A 5653-nucleotide genomic window follows, 5' to 3' on the forward strand; every position below is an offset into this window, starting at 1 on the left:
GGTTGCTATGGTGTTCTGGGTGGTTGCTATGGTGTTGCTAGGCGGTTGCTAGGGTATTCTGGGTGGTTGCTAGGCGGTTGCTAGGGTGTTCTGGGTGGTTGCTAGGCTGTTGCTAGGCGGTTGCTAGGGTATTCTGGGTGGTTGCTATGCTGTTGCTAGGCGGTTGCTAGGGTATTCTGGGTGGTTGCTAGGCGGTTGCTAGGGTGTTTTGGGTGGTTGCTATGCTGTTGCTAGGGTGTTCTGGGTGGTTGCTATGCTGTTGCTAGGCGGTTGCTAGGGTGTTTTGGTGGTTGCTATGCTGTTGCTAGGTGGTTGCTATGGTGTTTTGGTGGTTGCTATGCTGTTGCTAGGGTATTATGGGGGTTGCTAGGGTGTTGCTAGGCGGTTGCTAGGGTGTTCTAGGTGGTTGCTATGATGTTGCTAGGCGGTTGCTAGGGTATGCTGGGTGGTTGCTAGGGTGTTGCTAGGTGGTTGCTAGGGTATTCTAGGTGGTTGCTAGGGTGTTGCTAGGCGGTTGCTAGGGTGTTTTGGTGGTTGCTATGGTGTTGCTAGGCGGTTACTAAGGTATTCTGGGTGGTTGCTAGGTGGTTTCTAGGGTGTTCTGGGTGGTTGCTATGGTGTTGCAAGGCGGTTGCTAAGGTATTCTGGGTGGTTGCTAGGCGGTTGCTAGGGTGTTCTGGGCTGTTGCTATGGTGTTACTAGGTGGTTGGTAGTTGTTACAGATGGTTACTATGGAGTTTTTATAGAGTTCTTAGCATGATCTTGGCATGATTTAGCACTTAACTAATCGCTATTAGCATGTAGCTATTCACTGCTAGCATGTGTAGCATGTTGGAAGTGCTGTTTGCTAGCATGAGTCAAAAGAGCCAAACCTCATCTCTATACGATGTTCTGATGCAGAGATATAGGTCTTGCAAAACGGTTGCTAGGGTACTCAAGTTTGGTTGCTATGGAGTTGCTTGGGAGCTGGGAGCTTTAAACGTAAGAAGTTTAAAGTGGTTTGAAGTTTAAAGTAGTTTACAGTAGTTTGAAGTTCATGACAGATAGATAGATAAATAAGTATAAATACACACACACACACGCGCGCACACACACACACACACACACACACACACACACACTAACTCGCTCACACACTCACTCAGACACACACGCACACTCAAGAGTTTATGAGTTTAGAGTTTATAAGTGTATCAATTGATGAGTTTATAAGTGTATGAGTTTTTGAGTTTATAAATTTAAATGAGTTTAGAGTTTATAAGTTTAAATGAGTTTAAGAGTTCAGAGTTTATTAATTTATGAGTTTAAGAGTTCATAAGTCTATGAATTCATGAGTTTATAAGTTAATTAGTTTATAAGTGTATGAGTTTAGAGTTCATTAGTTTAAATGAGTCTCATTGGCTAATATAGTATATAGAACGGCAGTTTGGTTTAGTCTTCAAGGTATTTTGATTTGAATTTTCGTCGGTTGGTGAGTTTGAATCTAAATTTGAATTTTTTAGAACTCCCCAATGCAAGTCAATGGGAGTTTTTCCGAGTTTTGATCGTCATTTTTAGGAAAACCGTAAGTCCGATCAGTCTGAAAAGATATAGCAACGCGAGTCAGATCAGTTTGAGTGTCTGAGCCGAGTTTGGAGTATGTAGAGTTAAAGCTCTAGGAGGAGTTTCATATAGAAATTTTAGTCTCGGAATAATAATAATAACTAGATGCAAAAGTTCGTCGAGACAAACTTTGAAGTTGGCTTGAGAAAGTTTGGACCAGAACGTTTTTTGCTAGGCGGTTGCTAGGATGTTATGGGTGGTCGCTATGGTGTTGCTAGGCGGTTGCTAGGGTGTTCTGGGTGGTTGCTATGGTGTTGCTAGGCGGTTGCTAGGGTATTCTGGGTGGTTGCTATGGTGTTGCTAGGCGGTTGCTAGGGTGTTCTGGGTGGTTGTTATGCTGTTGCTAGGTGGTTGCTAGGGTGTTCTGGGTGGTTGTTAGGCGGTTGCTAGGGTGTTCTGGGTAGTTGCTATGGTGTTGCTAGGCGGTTGCTAAGGTATTCTGGGTGGTTGCTAGGCGGTTGCTATGGTGTTCTGGGTGGTTGCTATGGTGTTGCTAGGCGGTTGCTAGGGTATTCTGGGTGGTTGCTAGGCGGTTGCTAGGGTGTTCTGGGTGGTTGCTAGGCTGTTGCTAGGCGGTTGCTAGGGTATTCTGGGTGGTTGCTATGCTGTTGCTAGGCGGTTGCTAGGGTATTCTGGGTGGTTGCTAGGCGGTTGCTAGGGTGTTTTGGGTGGTTGCTATGCTGTTGCTAGGGTGTTCTGGGTGGTTGCTATGCTGTTGCTAGGCGGTTGCTAGGGTGTTTTGGTGGTTGCTATGCTGTTGCTAGGTGGTTGCTATGGTGTTTTGGTGGTTGCTATGCTGTTGCTAGGGTATTATGGGGGTTGCTAGGGTGTTGCTAGGCGGTTGCTAGGGTGTTCTAGGTGGTTGCTATGATGTTGCTAGGCGGTTGCTAGGGTATGCTGGGTGGTTGCTAGGGTGTTGCTAGGTGGTTGCTAGGGTATTCTAGGTGGTTGCTAGGGTGTTGCTAGGCGGTTGCTAGGGTGTTTTGGTGGTTGCTATGGTGTTGCTAGGCGGTTACTAAGGTATTCTGGGTGGTTGCTAGGTGGTTTCTAGGGTGTTCTGGGTGGTTGCTATGGTGTTGCAAGGCGGTTGCTAAGGTATTCTGGGTGGTTGCTAGGCGGTTGCTAGGGTGTTCTGGGCTGTTGCTATGGTGTTACTAGGTGGTTGGTAGTTGTTACAGATGGTTACTATGGAGTTTTTATAGAGTTCTTAGCATGATCTTGGCATGATTTAGCACTTAACTAATCGCTATTAGCATGTAGCTATTCACTGCTAGCATGTGTAGCATGTTGGAAGTGCTGTTTGCTAGCATGAGTCAAAAGAGCCAAACCTCATCTCTATACGATGTTCTGATGCAGAGATATAGGTCTTGCAAAACGGTTGCTAGGGTACTCAAGTTTGGTTGCTATGGAGTTGCTTGGGAGCTGGGAGCTTTAAACGTAAGAAGTTTAAAGTGGTTTGAAGTTTAAAGTAGTTTACAGTAGTTTGAAGTTCATGACAGATAGATAGATAAATAAGTATAAATACACACACACACACGCGCGCACACACACACACACACACACACACACACACACACTAACTCGCTCACACACTCACTCAGACACACACGCACACTCAAGAGTTTATGAGTTTAGAGTTTATAAGTGTATCAATTGATGAGTTTATAAGTGTATGAGTTTTTGAGTTTATAAATTTAAATGAGTTTAGAGTTTATAAGTTTAAATGAGTTTAAGAGTTCAGAGTTTATTAATTTATGAGTTTAAGAGTTCATAAGTCTATGAATTCATGAGTTTATAAGTTAATTAGTTTATAAGTGTATGAGTTTAGAGTTCATTAGTTTAAATGAGTCTCATTGGCTAATATAGTATATAGAACGGCAGTTTGGTTTAGTCTTCAAGGTATTTTGATTTGAATTTTCGTCGGTTGGTGAGTTTGAATCTAAATTTGAATTTTTTAGAACTCCCCAATGCAAGTCAATGGGAGTTTTTCCGAGTTTTGATCGTCATTTTTAGGAAAACCGTAAGTCCGATCAGTCTGAAAAGATATAGCAACGCGAGTCAGATCAGTTTGAGTGTCTGAGCCGAGTTTGGAGTATGTAGAGTTAAAGCTCTAGGAGGAGTTTCATATAGAAATTTTAGTCTCGGAATAATAATAATAACTAGATGCAAAAGTTCGTCGAGACAAACTTTAAGTTGGCTTGAGAAAGTTTGGACCAGAACTTTTTTTTGCTAGGCGGTTGCTAGGGTGTTCTGGGTGGTTGCTATGGTGTTGCTAGGCGGTTGCTAAGGTATTTTGGGTGGTTGCTAGGCGGTTGCTAGGGTGTTCTGGGTGGTTGCTATGGTGTTCTGGGTGGTTGCTATGGTGTTGCTAGGCGGTTGCTAGGGTGTTCTGGGTGGTTGCTAGGTGGTTGCTAGGGTGTTTTGAGTGGTTGCTAGGGTATTTTGGTTGGTTGCTAGGGTGTTTTGGGTGGTTGCTAAGGTGTTCTGGGTGGTTGCTAGGCTGTTGCTAGGGTGTTCTGGGTGGTTGCTATGGTGTTGCTAGGCGGTTGCTAGGGTGTTCTGGGTGGTTGCTAGGCGGTTGCTAGGGTGTTCTGGGTGGTTGCTATGGTGTTGCTAGGCGGTTGCTAGGGTATTCTGAGTGGTTGCTAGGCGGTTGCTAGGGTATTCTGGTTGGTTGCTAGGGTGTTTTGGGTGGTTGCTAAGGTGTTCTGGGTGGTTGCTAGGCAGTTGCTAGGGTGTTCTGGGTGGTTGCTATGGTGTTGCTAGGCGGTTGCTAGGGTGTTCTGGGTGGTTGCTAGGCGGTTGCTAGGGTGTTCTGGGTGGTTGCTATGGTGTTGCTAGGCAGTTGTTAGGGTGTTCTGGGTTGTTGCTAGGCAGTTGCTAGGTGTTCTGGGTGGTTGCTAGGCAGTTGCTAGGGTGTTCTGGGTGGTTGCTAGGCAGTTGCTAGGTGTTCTGGGGGGTTGCTAGGCAGTTGCTAGGGTGTTCTGGGTGGTTGCTAGGGTATATTTGGTGGTTACTAGAGTGTTTCTAGATGTTGCTAGGGTTTTCAAGATGGTTGCTAAGGTATTTTTGGTAGTTGCTATGGTGTTACTAGGTGGTTGGTAGTTGTCAAAGATGGTTTATATGGAGTTAATAACGAGTGCCTTCAGTACGGCACTCGGCCTGCGGCCTCGTGCCTATGGCCGAATAGGCACAAGCATGGAGCAATATTGCAAGGCCACGAATGTAATATTGCTTTAAAAAATAAAAAAAAATAAAAAAAGATTTTTTGGGGGGTTTAGGGTGGTTGCTAGGGAGCTCTTAGTGGTTGCTAGGGTGCTGTAACTGGTTGCTAGGGTGTGGCTATGAAGATTTTAGGCCATTACTTATTGGTTGCTTGATAATATAAATCCTCTGAGGGAGAGAGAGAGGGAGAGACGCAGGGGTGTCAGGCCCTTTGGAGTCTGTGTGTGTGAAAACGGCAGTTTGGATTCAAATATTTTTAGAACTCCCCAATGTAAGTCAATGGGAGTTTTTCCGAGTTTTGATCGTCATTTTTAGGAAAACCGTAAGTCCGATCAGTCTGAAAAGATATAGCAACGCGAGTCAGATCAGTTTGAGTGTCTGAGCCGAGTTTGGAGTATGTAGAGTTAAAGCTCTAGGAGGAGTTTCATATAGAAATTTTAGTCTCGGAATAATAATAATAATAATAAGTTTAAATAGGATTTCAATATGTTGGCTCTCTCAAGCCAACTTAATAATAATAATAATAAGTTTAAATAGGATTTCAATATGTTGGCTCTCTCAAGCCAACTTAATAATAATAAGTTTAAATAGGATTTCAATATGTTGGCTCTCTCAAGCCAACTTAATAATAAGTTTAAATAGGATTTCAATATGTTGGCTCTCTCAAGCCAACTTAACTAGATGCGAAAGTTCGTCGAGACAAACTTTGAAGTTGGCTTGAGAAAGTTTGGACCAGAACGTTTTTTGCTAGGCGGTTGCTAGGATGTTATGGGTGATCACTATGGTGTTGCTAGGCGGTTGCTAGGGTCTTTTGGGTGGTTGCTAG

Source organism: Squalius cephalus (genome assembly GCF_949319135.1).
Source record: "Squalius cephalus genome assembly, chromosome: 10".
In the NCBI taxonomy this organism is placed as follows: domain Eukaryota; kingdom Metazoa; phylum Chordata; class Actinopteri; order Cypriniformes; family Leuciscidae; genus Squalius; species Squalius cephalus.